At 43.8% G+C, this 20,691-nt stretch overlaps 1 non-coding gene across 1 annotated transcript; it reads right to left on the bottom strand.

Moving 5' to 3' along the window:
* Nucleotides 1-15,235: 15,235 nt before the first annotated feature.
* Nucleotides 15,236-15,342, bottom strand: LOC133062951 (U6 spliceosomal RNA). Its single transcript, XR_009694270.1, has one exon. It is a non-coding gene; the product is annotated as a U6 spliceosomal RNA (small nuclear RNA).
* Between the last annotated feature and the right edge of the window lie 5,349 nt (nt 15,343-20,691).

The raw sequence follows: 20,691 nt of genomic DNA, 5'->3' as shown, positions 1-20,691 counted from the left end.
CTTTTTACCTAACAGATCGTGAGCATTTTCTATGTCATTAATAGTTTTAAAAAACATCTAATAGCTGCATAATTTAACTGTTTTCCTCTTGACTGTTTAGATCATTTTCAGTCTTTGGCTCAGAAATAATATTGTGAATATTTCTGTATTGGAATTGGTTTGTTGGGTTAAATGAGGCAAAGGAGGCATAAATAGGAATGAATGGCACAAATGAGACCTACAATTGAGTCTTAAAACACCAATGTATCCTACTCATATGTGGTATAGTTTTTCAGTGTCAGTTTCTGGAGAGACTGGGAGCATTGCTCCAAATGTTGGCACTAATGGCATAATAGATAACACTTTAGTTATCTATTTCTGTATCTTATCTGAAAAAGAATGTGTTGAAAGTTGTGAGGCAGACAGAAGCAGACATTTAGCATTTGTGCAGGCAGGCATGTCTTCTTTTTTTAAAAAAGATTTATTTTTGGCTGCTCTAGGTTTTTGTTGCGGTGAGTGTTCTTTGTCTAGTTGCAGTGTGTAGGCTTTTCATTTTAGGGCTTCTCTTGTTGGCGGAGTATGGGCTCTTGGGTTCAGGAGTTGTGGCACACCAGCTTAGTTGCTATGCACCATGTGGGATTTTCCCCGAGCAGGGATCGAACCCTTATTCCCTGCAGATTCTTAACCAGTAGAGCACTAGAGAAGCCCTTCAGGAGGGCAAGCGTGTCTTGACTGGGTTTTGACTTTATCTTTGTTTACTTTTTTTAATATTTATGTATATTTATTGTTTAAGAGATGGGAATACCAGAACACGTTACCTGCCTCCTGAGAAATCTGTATGCAGGTCAAGAAGCAACATTTGGAACCGGGCATGGAACAATGGACTGGTTCCAAATGGGAAAGGAGCACGTCAAGACTGTATTGTCACCCTACTGATTCAACTTACATGCAGAGTACATCACGCGAAATGCCGGGCTGGATGACTCACAAGCTGGAGTCAGGATTTCCGGGAGAAATGTCAATAACCTCAGATATGCAGATGATACCACCCTAATGGCAGAAAGTGAAGAGGAACTAAAGAGCCTCTTAATGACAGTGAAAGAGGAGAGTGAAAAAGTTGGCTTCAAACTCAACATTCAAAAAAATGAAGATCATGGAATCTGGTCCCATCACTTCATGGCAAATAGGTGGGTAAACAGTGGAAACAGTGACAGACTATTTTCTTGGGCTCCAAAATCACTGCAGATGGTGACTGCAGCCATGAAATTATAAGACACTTGCTCCTTGGAAGAAAAGCTACGACAAATCTAGACAGTGTATTAAAAAGCAAGAGACGTCACTGCTGACAAAGATCCGTATAACCAAAGCTATATGGTTTTTCCAGTAGTCATGTACGGACGGATGTGAGAGTTGGACCATAAAGAAAGCTGAGTGCCAAAGAATTGATGATTTCGAATTGTGGTGCTGGAGAAGACGCTCGAGATTCTCTTGGACTGCAAGGAGATGAAACCAGTCATTCCTAAAGAAATTCAACCTTGAATATTCATTGGAAGGACTGATGCTGAAGCTGAAGCTCCAATACTTTGGCCACCTGATGCAAAGAGCTGACTCATTGGAAAAGACCTTGATGCTGGGAAAGATTGAAGGTAGGAGGAGAAGGGGGTGACAGAGGATGAGATGGTTGGATGGCATCACCGACTCAGTGGACATAAGTTTGAGCAAGCTCCAGGAGATAGTGAAGGACACCCCTTGGCATGCTGCCATTCATGGGGTCGCAGAGTCTGACAGTTGAGCCACCGAAAAACAACAAAACAACATTATTTACTTGGCTACCCCAGACTTGAAAAAAAATTTTTTTTTTTTTTTCTGACAAAGCAAGAGACTGTAGTGAAGGGGTGCCTGGGTGGAGAGCAGTAGGGTAAGGGAACCCAGGACTGCTAGGCCACGTGGCTCTGTGTGGATCTTAATTGTGGCACGTGGGATCTAGTTCCCTGATCAGGGATTGAACTTGGGTCCTCTGCATAGAGAGTGTGGAGTCTTAGTCACTGGACCACCAGGGAAGTCCGTGGGAATTTGATCTTAGATGTGAATTGTAGAGAGTGAGTGCAAGCTCTTTAATAGAATGTGTGCAGGAAGCAGCGTGCTCTATAGCTGGTCTGCCCCAGAGTGTGAGCTCGAGACCAGAGACTGGTTCTTACTCATCTCTGGCCCCTTACCCAGCACTGCGTGATGCCTGCTACTGCTGCTGCTACTGCTAAGTCACTTCAGTCGATGCCTGCTAGGCCCCTTGAAATAATTTGATGACATAGTTGTGAAATTAGAGGGTGAGAAAATGGGCTCATGAAGTCGGCATACAGTCTAATACTAGGAACATCTGGGACCTAGCACTGCAGGCAGTTGGGGGGGAACCAAGATGGAGTGTGTCAGCTTTATCTGAATACCCACATTCCTACGTAAAGCGAAAGCCCATGTTAATTGTGTGAGATACCGCTTCTTCCCACAAACCCCAGGTTCTGATCAGAGCAGCTGCTGCCCATGAAGGCGAAAGGGGTGAAGGTTACTGTGAGCACAGCTACCAGTGTTCTGGTTCTCTCTCCCTCTCTAGCTGACTTTGCCTTTTGCCCTTTTTCTGCCGATCTGGTGGTGCAATAGTTTGCCTCCTTTTTGGGTTCAGCAGTAAGTTGAAAATGGTGTGGAAACATCCCAGCAGAAGCTCAAGAGATTAGAAGTAAGTTGTGAAGGCCAGATATCTTCCAAGGGAGCTGAAAAGTGGGCTGTCCTGAGGTTTGAAGTCAGTTTTAGTTAAATTGTGTTCACCTGTGGTTTACTTTGTTGAGGACAAGTTGCCAGGATAGATTCTGGAGATGGAGCTGGGGCTGCTGACTCCCATCTCAAGAGCCCTGTGTGGTGGTGACCTGCTGTTTTAGACTGAAGTGACTCCAGGGATTTTGGACCTGTAAGCAGCAGTTTTTTCCCCATTAGCTCTAAGCCCACCTCTCTTCAAGCTCCCTCCTAAAGAGTCCCAGGCCCCTTTGCCACTATTGATGAGGCTCCAGATTTAAAAGCCCCGCTGTTTTTAAAGGTAGGAGGCCTTTCTATAATACCTAACACATTGATAATATCTGTTCACTGAAACCGTACGGTTCTTTCTCTCAGACCCCTAAACTGTCTCATTTCTCTCCTGGGAAGTCTAGAGATGCTTTGTTCTGGGAATCCTTTCCTTCCAACATGCCCTGCTTTATAGGGTCCTTTGGGCTTCTCTCCCAGGCCACCCTTCGGAGTATGGATTGGACAGCACTCCCACCCGAGACCCTTCCAAAGGAGGCAGTGCCTTGCCATGGGTTAGAGTTCTGGTGGGCCCTGAAGTCACACATCTGGGTTGGCTTCCCACTCTGGGCCTGACCTCTGGACCCTAAGTGTCCCTCACACAGCATTTTGCAGCCTCTTGGGAGAGACCAAACCCATTTCCTGATCCCGTGGGAGTAAGGAAGAAACTGGGGTCTCCAGGGCTAGCTTGAGCAACCTGGGCTTGGCTGGAGCTGAGGATGTCCTGGCTCATGTTGCCTCTATCTGTTCTTCTAGGAAGACAGACTTGGGAGAAAGGGAAGGAAGGAGGAGAGTGGGATGAGGTCAGGGCTGGATGACTGGTCTGAGCTCTATGTTTGAGTAAAATGGGCAACTGATTAGATTACGGGTTTGTAAGGAAGAAAAAAATGGATTTATGTTTGTGAAAGAACTTTGTGTATGGAGAAGAGTTCCCAACCTGTCACTGATGACAGAAGAGCCAGCCCAAGCCTTGGATCCCCCAAGGAGAGAGAGGCCGAAGAGCTGCTAGGAGCTGCCTACAGTCCCGGGACTGCCTGCCCAGCTCCCCCAGGGCTCCCTGAAACATCGCAGCTTCCTTCCTATCATGCCCTGGGCTGTTACCAAGAAACTTCGTCTAGAGGCAGTGAGACCCAGGACCCCAGGGACGGTTTCTTTCAGGCTCCTCAGTATGCCTGAGCTAAGGGAACTTGTAGCTCTGCAGGGGAGGCGGGGTTTGCAAGGATGGAGGCAGGGCTTGGGCACCAAGGTTCACCCTCCGGTGTCCACCTGCCATTACCACAGCATTGCATTGAAAGCTGAACACCTGGACTCCTTTCACTCTGGTTCTGTGCTGAGAGCTGGGGAGGACAGTGGGTCAAGGCAGACACTGTTTCTGTCCCCAGGTGCCCTCTGTCAGGCAGAGAAGAAAAGGAATTAAGCAGTCACAGTGAAGTGTGATGAATATTACAAACTGGATTTCATCTTTGCTTTTTGTTTGTTGTTGTTGCTGTTTTTGGCTACACTGCTTGTCTTGTGGGATCTTAGTTCTCTGACCAGGGATCGAACCCAGGCCCATGGCAGTGAAAGTGCTTAGTCCTAACCAGGGAGTTCCCTCACCTTCGTTTCTTCATGGCCTAGGTAATTTAGGATTATTACAATGGCAGCTAACAATGAGGGTATCCCATGGATCAGGTAAATCACTCTTCCATGTGTGCACACTAGCTGAATAAGGTCAAAAAGTGAAGTCACTCAGTCATGTCCGACTCTGCAACCCCATGGACTGTAGCCTACCATACCAGGCTCCTCCGTCCATGGGATTCTCCAGGCAAGAATCCTGGAGTGGATTGCCATTTCCTTCTCCAGGGGATCTCTCCGGCCCAGGGATCGAACCTGGGTCGGGGCGGGGGGGTGGGGGTGGGGGGGGGGAGGCGGGGTAGATGCTTTAACCTCTGAGCCGCCAGGGAAGTCTTGGCTGAATAAGGTAGTTACTATTATTATCCCCACTTCACAGATCAGGAAACAAGCACACAGTTAAGTGACTTTCCTGATGTCACAGAGCTGATAAGAGACAGCTGGGATTTGAATTAAGGTAAGGTCTGTGGTGTTGGAGAAGACGCTTGAGAGTCCCTTGGACTGCAAGGACATCCAACCAGTCCATCCTAGGGGAGATCAGTCCTGGGTGTTCATTGGAAGGACTGATGCTGAAGCCGATCCAATACTTTGGCCACCTGATGCGAAGGGTTGACTCATTGGAAAAGACCCTGATGCTGGGAGGGACTGAGGGCAGGAGGAGAAGGGGACGACAGAGGATGAGATGGCTGGATGGCATCACCGACTCGATGGACATGAGTTTGGGTAAACTCCGGGAGTTGGTGATGGACAGGGAGGCCTGGCGTGCTGCGATTCATGGGGTTGCAAAGAGTTGGACACGACTGAGTGACTGAACTGAACTGAAGGTCTGACTCCAGACTCCCTGTTTTTTTTTTTTTTTAATTACTAATTGCCTGTTAATATAGAAAATGAGACAGCTACTCAAAAGTTAGAAGAAAAGCTATCCAAAGCTTTTTCTCCAAGAGGCCCTAAACATTTAGGTGTATTCTCTTTTTCTTCCTTTAAAAATTGCTTTTATGTGTCCTACAGGGCTCCAGAGTCCTCACCCAGACCACCCACTGGCCGGGCCCAGGACTTGAGGCAGTGGTGAACCTCTCCCCCATCCCCATCTCTGTGACCTACTAGTAGTGACAGACCTGGCACACCTCTGGTTGATGGCCAGCTTGCTTGGGTGCCTGGCTCCCTCAGTGATGACACCTGAGCAGGGTCTGGGGACCTGGCACACAGGCTTGTGATTCAGTAACATAAACAGAATCATATAGTGTATAACCTTTTGGGGTTGGCTTTTGCATTCAGCATAATCATCTGGAAATTCATCTGGGTCATTGCACGTAGCAGTAGGTCCTTTTTGTTGCGAAGTAGTATTCCATGGTGTGAATATACCATGTATTTTTTAACCATTCACCTCTTCAAGGACATCTGGATTGTTTCCAGTTTTTGACAATTATGAGTTAAGCTGCTATAAACATTTAGGTACAGATTTCCGTGTGAACATAAGTTTTTATTTCTCTGGGATAAATGCTTAGGACTGCAATTACTGGGTTATATGGTAGCTGCATATTTAGTTTTTAAAATAAATGCTAAAGAGTTTACCGGAGTGATTGTATTATTTTACATTGCTATGAGCAACAAATGAGTGACCCAGTTTCCCTGTATCCTAACCAGCATTTTGGTGTTGTCATCATTTTTTGCTTAAACATCCTGCTAGGTGTATAGCAATGTCTTATTATGGTTTTAATTTGTATTTCCTTAATAGATGATGATATTGAACATCTTTTCATGTGATTGTCATCTGTATATCCTCTTTGGTGAAATGACTCTTCATGTAATTGAAATATTTCCTTTTTTTGCTGTTGGTTTTTAAAAAAATTTTACTTTGTCTTGGGGTATAGCCGATTAACAATGTTGTGATAGTTTCAGGTGAACAGCGAAGGGACTCGGCCGTATATAACATATATCCATTCTCTCCCAAATCCCCCAACCATCCAGGCTGCCACTTAACACTGAGCAGAGTTCCACGTGCTAGCAGTAGGTCCCTGTTAGTTATCCATTTTAAATATAGCAGTGCGTACATGACCATCCCAACATCCCTAAATAGCCCTCCCCCTAGCAACCATAAGTTCATTTTCTAAGTCTGTGAGTCTGTTTCTGTTGTGTAAGTAAGTTCATTTGTATCATCTCTCTTTAGATTCCACATATAAGGGATGGCATATGGTTTTTCTCCTCAAAGTGACTTACTTCACTCAGAATGACACTCTCTAGGTTCATCTGTCTTGCTACAGATGACATTATTTCATTCTTTTTAATGGCTGAATAATAGTTCATTGTATATATGTACCATGTCTTTATCCATTCCTCTGTTGATGGACGTTTAGGTTGCTTTCATATACTGGCTATTTTTTTTTTTTTTTCTGGCTATTGTAAATAGTGCTGCAATGAACATTGAGGCTGCTGTTGGTTTTCTTTTTTAACTTTTTTATTGTGGTAAAATATAGCTTAAATTTATCATTTTAACCACTTTAACATGTATAATTCAGTGGCATTAATGACATTGACACTGTTGTGCAGTCATCACCACTGTTTCCAAACCTTTTCATCATCCCAGCTGAAACTGCAGTCATGCAATGGAAACCCCCTCAAACCTTATTAACCTCAAATCTACTTTCTGTCTCCATGAATTTGCCTAGTGTAATATTTTACATGAATGGAATCATATGCTATTGTTTCTTTTGTATCTGACTTATTTCACATAGTACAATGTTTTCATGTTTTAACTGTGTTAGAACTTCATACCTTTTAATGGATGAGTAACATTCCATTTGTTTATCTGTTCATTTGTTAATGGACACTTGTTTCTACCTTTTAAAAAATTTTATTTTTGGCTGCGCTGGATCTTTTGTTTCTGCTTGTGGTCTTTCTCTAGTTGCAGTGAGTGGGGGCTGCTCTCTAGATGTGGTGCATGGGTTTCTGACTGATTGCTTCTTTTTGTTGTGGAGCATGGGCTCTAGGGTGTGGGCTCAATAGTTGTGGCTTATGGGCTCTGGAGCACTGGCTCAGTAGTTGTGTGCGTGGGCTCAGCTGCCTTGCAGCACGTGGGATCCTCCCAGAGCAGGGATTGAACCTGCTGTGCCCTGCATTGGCAGGTGAATTCTCAACCACTGGACCACCAGGAAAGCCTTGTTTCTACCTATAGTGTATTGCTGTAATTAACATTGGCATGCAGATATCTGTTTGAGTCCTTGTTATCGATTTTTCTGGGTATGTACTTAGGGCTGAAATTGCTGTGGTTTAGCTTTTTGAGGAACTACCAAACTACCACAGCAGCTGCATCATTTTTACAATCCCGCTAGCAATGTAGAAGGATTCCAAATCCACATCTTTGCTAACACTTGTTATTTTCATTCACTCGTTTATTTATTTGTATCCTAGTGGGTATAAAGTGGTATCTTTTTGTAATATTGAGAATACTGAGTATTTTTTTGTGTGTTTATTGGCTATTTGTATATATCTTTGTCCAGTTTTTAATTGGGTTATTTGTTTTTTTTTGGTTGAGTTGTAGGAGTTCTTTGTATGTTTTGGATCTTAATTCCTTATCAAATATATGACTTGCAAATATTTTCTCCCATTTTATGTTCTTTGATGCACAAAAGCTTTTAATTTTGATAAGGTTCAATTTATCTATTTTTTCTTTTCTTGCTTATGCTTTTGATGTCACTGCTATATCCAAGGTCATGAAACATAGTTTTATTCTAAAAGTTAATGGTTTTAACTCTTACATTTAGTTCTTGATCCATTTGGAGTTAGTTTTTACAACTTCATTCTTTTCTGTATGTGGAAATCCATTTGTCTCAGGACTGTTACTTTTTTTTTTCCTGCACCACTTGTTGAAAAGACTGTTCTTTCTCCATTGAATAGGCTTAGAATCCTTGTCAAAAATAATTTCTATTAGATATATGTGTTTATTTCTGAACTCTCAATTCTATTCCTTTGGTCTACATGTCTATTCTTATGCTAGTGCTACACTGTTTTGACTTCTGTAGCTTTGTAGTAAGTTTTGAAATAAGAAGGTATCAGTCTTTTGTTCTTCTCAAAATTTTCAAAAAATTTTTTCAAACTTGTTTTGGTTGTTTGGGGCCCTTTGAAGTTCCATATGTATTTGAGGATCAGCTTTTCTATTTCTTCAAAAGAGTCTATTGGAATTTTGATAGGGGTTGCATTGAACCTGTAGCTCTCTGAGTAGAATAGACATTTTAATAATGTTAAGTCTTCCTACTGATAGCTTAGAGTGTCCGATTTGTCATCTGCAAAGATTTAACTTCCCTGGACCAGGGACCAGGCTTGATCACTCAAGAGCTTTTGTGTAGCAGAGTTTTATTAAAGTATGAAAAGGACAGAGAAAACTTCTGACACAGACATCAGAAGGCGGGTGGAGAGTGCCCCCCTTGCTATTGTTAGCAAGGGAGTTATATACTTTTTAAATTAGTTATTACAATAAATCAAAAGACTGTCTCAAGGTTGTAAAGATCTTACTAGACCCACTCCCATAATTTACATTTTAAGATAACAGGATTAGCCAGAAGGTTTTCAGGAAGGAGAAACTGTCCTCCAGCAGGATACATTGTTGTTATATAATCCTTAGTACAGAGTTTAAACTGAGTTGTTTGTTGTGTAATCATCAGTTCAGGGCTTAAAGAAAAAACAGTTTTATGTGACTGAGACTAAGGAATGTAGAGAAAAAAAAAGATGTTTGTCCTTTCCTCCTCCTTGAGAATTCCAGACCACTATCTCCACTTTGAGAGCCCCAGACCCCTTTCTCCTCCTCGGGGACCCCGGACTTCTTATCAACCTGCCTAGGAATTGACTCTCACTCCCCCCTTTTCTTTTAGGAGAATTATGTTGTCAAGGGAAAGGGGCGTCATTTTCATCCCATAACTACTTTCTGCTGTGATGGGGCACTGTTCCTAAATTGTTGAGGCAACATATTCTCCTAATCCTCATGTTGATAGTCTCTGATCCAGGGGCCTCAAGTAGTAGTTGGAGGAGGTTGTGGTACTTGTAGGAGCTTGGACAACCGTTTGTAACTTAAAAGCTTTCAGACGGTTAGAAACAAACCCCATTTTACAGCTACAGATGTAAGGCAAAATAGTCATTAAACCGAGTTAAAACCTAATCAAAATTAAAAGTTACATTATGTCCATAGTTACATCAGTCCATCTTAGCATTGTTAGATGTCATCACAGAATTGAAGAAAGTTCTTTCCTTGAAGCAGAGAAACCCACCATGGGAAGTCTTCAATTGATGAGGAGGGGAGTGCTCCGCAGACCCAGCAATTAGACTGATTGTGGAATGCAGTGGAGTGCAGTGTAGGAATGAACCCAGGACAGGAAGGCGCTGTCTTGAGGGTCAAATGGCAGGCGCAGGACTTTCAGAGTCAGCACAAGCAAGCTCACCTAGATTCTCAGGCCCATCTCGGTTCCTGGCTCAAATAGAGGCTTGTTTGACTCAAAGACTGGGTCAGGAGTTAACCTCCTGGTAATGTCTGTTGAAAAGCTAAAAGCTGAGTCACATAGTTAATTTTAAGGCTTCAGGATCTATGACAATCTCTGTGCACAAAAACAGTCTGTCATAGAGACAGTCCCTTCTTTTGGGGGGTGGATAGTTTGAACCCTCATTAAAGCTATGGGTAGAACTGTAAACCAACTGTCTTGTGTTTCCTGAGTTAGCTTACATGGATGTCTTTTAATAACGTCTTTAGCCTTTTCAACTTTTTCGGAAGATTGGCGTCTCAAGGAACAGCGTGATACTCTATTCCTAGAGCTTTTGACATCCCTTGAATTACAGCAGCTTTAAAGATGGAGCCACCGTCACACAGAACTTTAGAGTTTAAGATCCCACTTGCTTCATGAGAACTCAGTACAGTAAAATTTTGCCCATTAGTAAACTTATGAGCTTTAGGCATTAGTAAAACAATAGTAACAATTACCCTTAAACAATGTGGCCATGGCCTTTTTTCAGTAGCAAACTAAACTCTGATCCTGTGGGCAAGCTCAAAGTTGGAGCCTGTAAGAGAGCAGTTTGAAGAGACTCAAAAGCCTTTTGTGTCTCTGGGGACCAAACCAGCTTGTCAGTTTGGGCCTACTGAGTCTCAGTTAAAAGTTTATATAAAGGCTGGGCAAATTTCCCATAACCCAGAGTCCAAATGCAGCAATAGCCTGTAACGCTCAAGAATCCTCTCAATTGTCTTAAAGTCATATTTGGCTCATTTAGGAATTTCAGTGGAGAAGGCAATGGCACCCCACTCCAGTGATCTTGCCTGGAGAATTCCAGGGACGAGGGAGCCTGGTGGGCTGCCGTCTATAGGGTTGCACAGAGTCGGACACAACTGAAGCGCCTTAGCAGCAGCAGCAGGAATTTTAGACAATAAAGTATAAGGATTAGACACATTATTTGTGTATCTTGAACAAGTATCCATTTATCATTTGACTTTTTTACACCCAAAATAAGAGTGTTGTATGGACTGTTAACAGGGAATTAATAGCCCCTGCTCCTTTAAATTCTCAATGATGGGTTTTAACCCTTCTTTAACACCTCAGGCTTTAATGGGATACTGCCTTGATGTGAAAATAGGTGAGGGTCTTTGAGCTTGATAAAGACAGGAACATCATTTTGTGCTCGACTCACAGTTTTTCCATCAGCCCATACTTTAGGATTTACATTTTTTTTTCAGTTAAAAGAGTGGGTTCCATATTCATGAAAACCCATATTCAGAGGCCTTGACCTTGTTTAGTATATCCCTCCCCAGAAGGGGTGAGAGAGACTGGCACGATTAGAAAAACTCGTGAATATAGCACAGAGTCCCAGTTGTAGCTTAAAGGATGACTGAAATCATAGCGTTTGGCTCATCCAGACAGTCCCATTTCAGTAGTGGATCGGGAGGAAAGCGGACCAGGGGCTTCAGTGAGCACAGAGAAAGTTGCCCCAGTGTTCTAAAGAAAATCGACTGATTGGCCCCCCACAGTTATTAATACTGGGGTTCCTCAGGTGTAATTAGAATGGGAGCTTGTGGGGACCCCTGGGCACCTTCAGTCCAGATTGTCTTGAGAGTCCAACCAACCCCTGGGGCCAACACCTTGGAGGGCAGTCTCTTCTCCAGTGTGGACCCTTGTAGACTGGACATGAAGCCCGGGGAGGGGGGCTACTTAGATGCTTGAGGGCAGTCCCACTTCAGATGCCCCTTCCTTTCCACAGGAATAACAAGTCCATCCCTTTTCATCTGGGCACTTTTCCTCAGACTGTTTCAGAGCAGATCTAACAGCCATTGTTGGGGCTTCAGTCTTTTGCCTGGTTCTTTTTTTGCGTCTATTTTCCTCCTCATATTCTCTACCATAATATACTGTCTGAGTCAGCTGCAACAGTTTTCTAAAGACTGATTTGGTCCAAACGCCTGTTTTCATAACTTATGGCAGATATCTGGAGCTGACTGAGTGAGAAATCTATCTTTTAAGATCATTTCTCCCTCTGCACTTTCAAGATCAACATCAGTAAACTGGGGAAAACCTCCCATGGTCTATCTAGGAATTTACCAGGAGTTTTCTTCTCTCCCTGTTCTATTGTCAGCCAACTTAGCACAGTCTCAAGTCTTAAGTCTTAAGGCTTGCTTAAGTCCTTTAAGAATACATCTGGCAAAGTGGCTCTGTTATTGGAACCACTTGACTCCTAGTAGGAAGGAGGTCTATTTCATGTTCCCTCTTTCCCCTTGTCTCATGTTCAAGCCATTCATCTCCAAAATAGTAGCTTCCTCCAATATTCAAGTTTTTGAGTCAGGAGTCAGTGTCTATCCTAAGACATACATTATATCTCTTCAACTAAGCTCATAAAGTAAAGTTAGTCCTATAACGGCTTCTATATACTTTTCTGGATCCTCTAAATAGTCTCCACTGCAATTGGTACTGTTTGTATTTCTACTGAGACTAAGGCAACCCCTCCTGGAAGGGTGCCCTGATTCTCAGCCTGTTCAGTTGAGAGCCCTGGATACAGGGGTAAAGTAAGAGGACAGGAGGGAGCTGAAGTTTACACACCCAAACCTGCATCCTTAGGACATAAGTCTGGCATGTCTTGCAGAGAGATAAAGACCAACACGTATGTCACTTCTACCCATTTCTCTTGTTTTCTACAGAACTGGTCTAGTTGTAAAACAGTAAAACAGTAATAATTGAAATGGAGAAGGAAATGGCAACCCACTCCAGTACTCTTGCCTGGAAAATCCCATAGGAGGAGCCTGGTAGGCTACAGTCCATGGGGTCGTAAAAGAGTCGGGCATGACTGAGTGACTTCACTTCAATAATTGAGATCCTTCAACAGGTCAGCGTTCCCCGTCTTCCAAAGGATACTGTGGCCATTCAGTATCACAGAAGAAGATCAGGAGTGTCTTTTTAAATTCTGGGGATCGAACTTGTCCCAGGTTTTACATACATTTTAAAGGAGTGGTTCTGGAACTTTTAGCTCCCATCTGTAAGAGAGAAAAAAGCGGCATCCACAGCCATGGCTTTTTTCCACTGGAAGCGTCCTTTTCTGCTCTAGATGGGGGTGTAGACAGACTCTCCCCTGAAACTTTCCTTCCCTGGTCGAACTTAGTCTGTCCCTTACCGATACAGGCGTCTTACTTGTCCCTCCTGTTTCTACCAATGAGGCCGAGTGGAGATGTACCAGGGGTAGACCTGATGGCATCCCAGATTGATTTAGTTCCATACCACCAAGACCTTTGTCTGATTTGCCCTTTTCCTCTGATGCCACTCGGGGTGGAGCAGAGTAGCTTTTCTGAATGCCTCCCAAGCTAGTACTACTAGGGGAAGCATTTATCTTTCATGTGCCTATACACTTTCCTGAGTACAGTCCTGACCACAGTAGAAATAGTGAGTCATAAAGGGATGAACAACAACCAAGATGTCCCTGCTGAGTGTCACCACACTAGTATGTGTGATAGCAAAAGAGGTTGTGGAGGGTTGGCCAATGTGGAAAGAGTGATTTTTGTCCTTAAGCTACTAGGGCCAACCCTTCCAGTTCATTTCCACAGCTTCCACAAAAGAAATATCTAACAAGCTGAGACGGAAGCCATCAGGGAGCTTTCTCTGGTCTTCCAAGAGCTAGCACTACCAAAGGAAGAAGCCCAGTGCATTTCCAATCTGACCAGATCCTGCAATTCCCAATCTGTGTCCTCAAAAACCTCATGGTCAACAGCAGGGCTTCTATGCACATAGATAGGAGACACAGTTGTGACAAAGATTCACTTTCAGATTGCTGGCCCCTGAGACAGGCAGCCAAGAGAGTAACCTCTAGCCTGAGAGATGTTCCTGGAGCTAGAGTTCCGCCTTGTTCCCAAATATGCTCTTAGTAACTTTCTGGCAAGGCTTGCCTAGTCTAGCAAGGCTAAGCGCTTCCATACATGGGGTCTAAGTAAAAGTGCACAATAACAGCATGGATCACAAGTCCCTTGAAAGCTATGATCCAACAGATTATGTTAGTAGTTGTAATTCCCTGCTCAATTACAAAATGGTCAAAGAGACCAGGAAAAGGTGACTGAGAAAGGAAAGTGCGGTCCACACACCTCGCCCATTTCTGGCTGCTCCCTGCTCAGAGACATTGGGTGTCTCTTGGCGTTGGCAGGTTGGTATAAACCCCCAACAAGGCTTCCCTTCAGTCATTATGAGGCACTGTGAAACCGCAGAGCAGGGCTCCTCACCTGCTTTGCACAGGGTGTCGTTCATTCACACACACACACCGTAGAGTTAGTAAAGCAGAAAATGTGTATACTGAGAAAAAAAAAAAAAAAAGTGTATACTGAGAAAGCAGAGGCTAGAGCTCTGAGTGTTCTTACCTTGTCCTGAAGATCCTGGACGAGCCCCCAAGATGATAGCTCACAGTGAATGATGTCGGATTCATGATCTCCGAAGAACATTTAGCTTCGGGACGAGGGACCAGGCTTGATCACTCAAGAGCTTTTATGTAGCAGAGTTTTATTAAAGTATGAAAAGGGACAGAGAATCAAGTGATCAAGCCTGGACCCTGGTCCTGAAGCTAAATCTTCTTTGGAGATTATGAATCTGACATTGTTCACTATAAGCTGTCACTAACCTATGGACACAGGATGTCTTTGCGTTTAGGCCTTTTAACATTTCTGTCAGCAATGTTTACAATTTTCAGTGTATACATCTTTTACTAGATTAAAGTTATTCCTAGGCATTTTATTCTGTTAGATGCTATTGTAAATGAATTCTTAATTTCATTTTTGGATTGTTCACTGGTGGTGGATAGAAACAAATGTTTGTATTTTCATCTTGTACCCTGCAACTTTCCTGAACTTGTTTATTAGTTTTAGTAGCTGTCTGTGGATTCTTCAGGATTTTCAACATATATAATAATGTCATTTGCAAATATAATTTTACTTCTTCCTTTCCAATTTGAATGTCTTTTGTTTCTTTTTGTTTTCTAATTGCTCTGGCTAAAGCTTCCAGTATAATGTTGAGTAGCACTGGTGAACATGGATATTCTAGTTTTATTCTGCATCAGTCTTTTACTACCGAGTATGATTTTAGCTGTGTATTTTTTGTAAATGCTCTTTATCATGTCAAGGAAGTTCTCTCTTAGTCCTAGTTTTGAGTGTTTTTTAAATCATGAAAAGTTCTTTCATTTTGTCAAATGCCTTTTCTGCATCAATTAAGATGATTTCCCCCCCCCCTTTTTTTAACAGCTCAGCTTTTTATTGAATGTGTTATTAAAGAGGTTTAGTCAAAAAGACCAAAGCCCATGTCATCATCAGACTCTTCAGATTCTTCTTTCTTTGAAAAATATGGACCGCTTCACGAATTTGCGTGTCATCCTTGCGCAGGGGCCATGCTAATCTTCTCTGTATCGCTCCAATTTTAGTATATGTGCTGCTGAAGCCAGCACTCCCCTTTTTCTATTAATGTGCTATATCACATTGATTGGTTTTCATAGTTGAACCACCCTTTCATTTCTGGGATAAATCCCACTTGGTCATGAAGTATAATCCTTTGAATATGCTGTTAGATTGGGTTTGCTAGTATTTTGCTGAGAATTTTTATATTTATATTCATAGGGGTATTGGTCTATAATTTTTTTCTTGTGATTTTTTATTTAATTTCAGCATCATGGTAAGGCTGGCCTCATAGAATGAAAGGCCATTCTCATTCTAATTTCCCTCCTCTTCTATTTTTTTGGAAGAATTTGAGAGGACTGGTGTTAGTTCTTGTTTAAATGTGTGGTAGAATCCACCAGTGCAGCCATTTGGTCCTGACCTTTGCTGTTAGAAGGTTTTGATTACTGATTCAGTCTCATTACTTGTTACAAATCTGTAGAAAATTTCTGTTTTATCTTGAATCATTTGGGTAATTTGTGTGTTTCTACCCTTTTCCTTCATTAGTCTAGCTAAAAGCTTGTCAGTTTTGTGTGATCTTTTCAAAGAACTAACTTTTGGTTTTCCTGATTCTATTATTTTTCTGTTCTCTATCTCTTTCCTAATCTTTATTTTTTTCCTTTTGCCTAGCTTTGGGCTCGTTTGCTCTTCTTTTTTCTAGTTCCTCAAGGAATAAAGTTAAGTTATTTATTTAAAAAATATTTGTTTATTTACTTGTCTGTGCTGGCTTTTAGTTGCAGCACGTGGGATCTTACTTGTGACAGGTGAGATGTTTTTGTTGTCGCGTGTAAACTCTTAGTTACAGCCTGTGGCCTTTAGTTCCCTGACCAGGGATTGAACCTGGGCCCCTGCATTGGGAGTGTGGCGTCTTAGCCATTGGACCCCCAGGGAAGTCCCACAGCTCTCTTCTTTTCAAAGACCTACCTCTCAGATTATAGCTGCTTTAGCTGCTCTAAACCCTGATCTCTGCCTCTTCAGCTCAGGAAGCAGTACTGTCATGCTCTGTTTCGACTCCAGTTCTTTGAAACATGATTGGGAAACAAGTTAATGAATGAACAAGTGAATAAGTATTCCAGTTTTATATTTGTTTATGGTGGGAGGACTGGACTGGTGCTACCTGCTTTATCATAGTTAGAGGCAGCATTTTCCCTCTTTCTGGATGAAATGGGTTATGTGTCTGCATAAGTGCTGAGACAGATGTCAGGCAGAGCGAGCCACTTCTGATACCTTGCCTTTGTCAATCCTCTCTGAACAATAGGATAATCACTTGCTAGGCTCTGCCAGTGAATAGATATGATGTCTTGCATCTCCCTGTCCTTCAGTTCAGTTCAGTGGCTCAGTCGTGTCCGACTCTCTGCAACCCCATAAATCGCAGCATGCCAGGGTTCCCTGTCCATCACCAACTCCCCGAGTTTACTCAAACTCATGTCCATCGAGTCGGTGATGCCATCCAGCCATCTCATCTTCTGTCGTCCCCTTCTTCTCCTGCCCCCAATCCCTCCCAGCATTAGGGTATTTTCCAATGAGTCAACTCTTCGCATGAAGTGGCCAAAGTATTGGAGTTTCTGCTTCAGCATCAGTGCTTCTAATGAACACCCAGGACTGATCTCCTTTAGGATGGACTGGTTGGATCTCCTTGCAGTCCAAGGGACTCTCAAGAGTCTTCGCCAACACCACAGTTCAAAACCATCAATTTTTTGGCCTTAGTGTACTTCAATCAAGGGGACTTCTACTATATGAGCATTGATGGCAAGAGTCTCATGGACCCTGGAAGTCCTCCACCTCATTGTTGCCAACAAATAAAGAGTGTGTTCATTTTTCATTGAGAAGTCAGTTCTGCCTACATTAGCTTTCCCTTTCTGCAGCAAGGAAGTTAAGGTTGTCCTGTTACCTGGTTGAAGGTGGATGGGAACACAACACTTTCAAAATCTATTTGGCTTCTTTGCTGTTGTAAGTCATGAGGACACAGACCAGACTCCAGACCTTGGGCCTGAAAGTAGAAAACCATGTAGTTAACCGTGTTTCAGCAGAGGAGGACACACAAGGGATGTCTTTCAGCCCATTAGGAAGTGGGCACTGCCAAGTCAAACACCAAAACAGAGAAGTTACTCTGAGACATGCCAAGCCTGTAACGAAATATAAAGTTTGGCATTTCACCCTGCTCCAGGAGCCCACAGGCAACTCATTCATTTAATAGACACTTGATGACCGCCTGTACTGAGCCAGGCCATGTGTTGGCAGCCAGGGATGCAGGGTAAGGGGGACGATTCATCCAGGATATGATGCTTGAGTTGGCTCCTGGTGTCAAATCTTGGTTCCAAAGAAAATTGAGGGAAAAAAATTGCAATAAACTCACTTTCCCCATATTTCTATTTGAATAAAAGAATATACAGACTGAATTTATTTTCTGGAAAGGGACCCAGAGATGCCATTTTGGAGGCTAGGGCACTGCTTGGAGGGGGACCTCTGGCCTTCTGGGGGACCCACATATTCTTAGAGCAGGTCTTCTCCAGAGCCCATATCTAGCTATGTTTCCACAGTTTAAGGTACGAGAGGGCTCTGGTCTTTCTGGAGGGTTGAGGATTTCTGACTTCCCTTCTCTTCTCTAAGGAATAGCTGTCTGAGCTTGAGGCAACCCCCTCCCCCACATGTAGGATTAGGTGTGAATCCTTGGACTCCATTCCTGAGTTACTCCTGGGACTGGACCCTCTCTTCTTGCCCTCTTGGGACCCTCAGTCTGTAGGTCGGTTTCTGGCAGGTAGAAATGGGGAATTTCTATTTTAGGTGCTATTTAGCCTCACTCTAGAGCAGGGAGACCATTGGCCAGGGTGAACATTTGTGGATCTGTATGTTTTTTGAGTAAGTGAATCTCCATCCTCAAATAACGTCTTGAATTTTTTCTGAAAATTCAGTTTCTGTTGAAGGGAGATCTCTGCAGCATCTAAGGGTCCAGAGACTCCAGAGACTTCCTATGTTTCCACAGATGATTTCTGGGCTTGCTTATTGTTAGTTTTACAAATACATCCCTGACTTCCTTCCTTGGTCATCTTCTGTGAGCCCTCTGGCTTAGCGGGTCTGAAGCTGTAGAGTAAGGGAAGGCAGGCAGGGCTTTCTCGCCCACTGGGTGTAGCTTCGAGTCTCTCTTGGCCACATTGGTGGATAAAGCTTCCGGTGTGAGGTCAGATGCTGCCCAGGCCTGTGCGCCTGGACGGTACCCTTACCATTCCTTGTCGTGGTCTCCCCACCTTCTCTCTCGGCTCCTCCCACCAGGTCACACAGCCCTTTTCCCCATTTGCCCACTGTCCCGGGCTTGATGGTGCCGCTCACCTACATGGTGTCTGTCCACAGGCGGGCTTAGATTTTTATGGAAACAGATTTTGTGTGTGTGTGTGTATGAGGGAAACAACGTCTATAATATCATGGTTAGAATTAATTGTGATAGAAATTTATGGATTTAAGAATAAAACAATTAGGTCTGGAAAAGGTAGCTTAGAGGAGGTTCTCTAGGTGGAAGTATGTGGACTATGTGGTATATAGCCTGTGGCTGGAATGGGGTTGACTCAGAAGCTCAGACCCTTGGACTGAAAGGAGATCAAACCAGTCAATCCTAAGGGAAATCAATCCTGAATATTCACTGGAAGGAGTGATGCTGAAGTTGAAGCTCCAATATTTTGGCCATGTGATGTGAAGCACCAACTCACTGGAAAAGACCCTGATGCTGGGAAAGATTGAAGGCAGGAGGAGAAGGGGACGACAGAGGATGAGATGGTTGGATGGCATCACCAACTCGATGGACATGAGTTTGAGCAAGCTCCAGGAGATGGTGAAGGACAGGGAAGCCTGGCGGGCTGCAGTCCATGGGGCCGCAAAGAGTGGGACACGACTGAGCAGCTGAATGACAGGAACTGGACTGCCCAGAGCGGAGGGAGGCCAGTCAGCACCAGCACTGGTTGGTGACAGACGTCACAGTTGCCGCATTCCCGAGCAAAGTTTATAACACCTGCTAGTTCTCCTCTCTCGGAATGGGTGTGAGTGCCAGTCAAGAACGGGGACCCTGTTCCATAACCTTCTCTATTGTACGAAACAAGTAAGCTCTTTGGTAACACTAGCCACGGTCACCAGGGAGTAATGGGACCAAGGCTTAGAAACGGAGCTTTGGACTCTCTAGGAAGGTACCAGAAGGGGAGGAGAGTTGGGGACAGGGAGACAAAGGGGAGTTCACAGTTCTGACTCAAACAAAACCAAAAATGACAAATAAATGAATGGCGAAAATATATGAAGCTATGAGCCAGCATTGGCCAAATGGATCCAAAGCTTTCCCATAGATCAGACTTCGAGGACTGGGTTCTCATGGTACATGAACTGCTCTCAGCCCTAATGAGTTCAATTTCTCCCTTCTCGCTCTCCCATCAGAGTAAGAGGCAGCTTTTTTTTTTTTTTTTTTTAATATAGTTGGTCCTTGAAACAATACTATAATCACTTTGTGGTCTCCTTCAGCCTATTTTTAATTACAAGGTCTATTGCATTGTTAAAGTATTAACTCTGACAGTTACTTATCTTGGCATCTTCTTATCTTGATGGAAATGAAAACAGCAAGGTCATGTTAGCTCACTTGAAGTTTTGGTCTGCTACAGCTCAGGTTGAGCTGGGCCAGCTCAGCCGATGTGTGTAGTAAGGGGGACAACCAAGTCTGCAGAGGGTTTGCTAGTGGAAAGGGGTGAAGGGACTCTGCACCCACAGGTGCTGGTTCTGGTGGTTGGGGCCAGGCCGTCCCTGGAAGTGGGAAGTGCTGTTGCAGCCAACAGTGTTGTATTGATGGTGTGGCGGGTGTGTACCGCTTCTCTAAACTGGGGCAAGGGCCCTGCATGCAGGGCTCATGCTTGCGGAAGCTGTCCTTCTGGTCACTGAGATGGCCAAGGCAAGGTCAGGACGTGGCACATGTCATGCTGCCTCACCTGATCTGTCCCAACTCCGTTCTGACTCATAGCCCCCTTTCAGCTCTTCTAACTCCCACACATCTGAAGCCCTATCCGGGCCCCTGCTTCACTACCTGTCTCGGGCTACTCTGACTTCCCAGAGTGCTTACTGTATGCCAACACTCACAACAACGACAGAAACTAAATAGCTACGGTAACGATGACTAACGTGTATTGAGTCCTTACTATACACTCTAGGCCGATGCCTACAAACGCGGGCTGTGGCAGGCTTTAGTGTCATTCTGCCTTCTGTCCAGCAGGGGGCAGTGTGACTACACCTTAAAGGGGACCCTCCTTCACCTGTGTTCTCAGGAAAAGTGAAGCTTCAGTTTCTGAAGATCCTGGAAGAGGGCTTCTGGCTTTGACAGTGGGTCCTAGGCTCCAACT

This window comes from Dama dama, chromosome 9, assembly GCF_033118175.1.
Source record: "Dama dama isolate Ldn47 chromosome 9, ASM3311817v1, whole genome shotgun sequence".
Classification (NCBI taxonomy): Eukaryota; Metazoa; Chordata; class Mammalia; order Artiodactyla; family Cervidae; genus Dama; species Dama dama.
The sequence above is the reverse complement of the archived record's forward strand: the minus strand, read 5'-3'. Positions and strand labels throughout refer to the sequence as shown.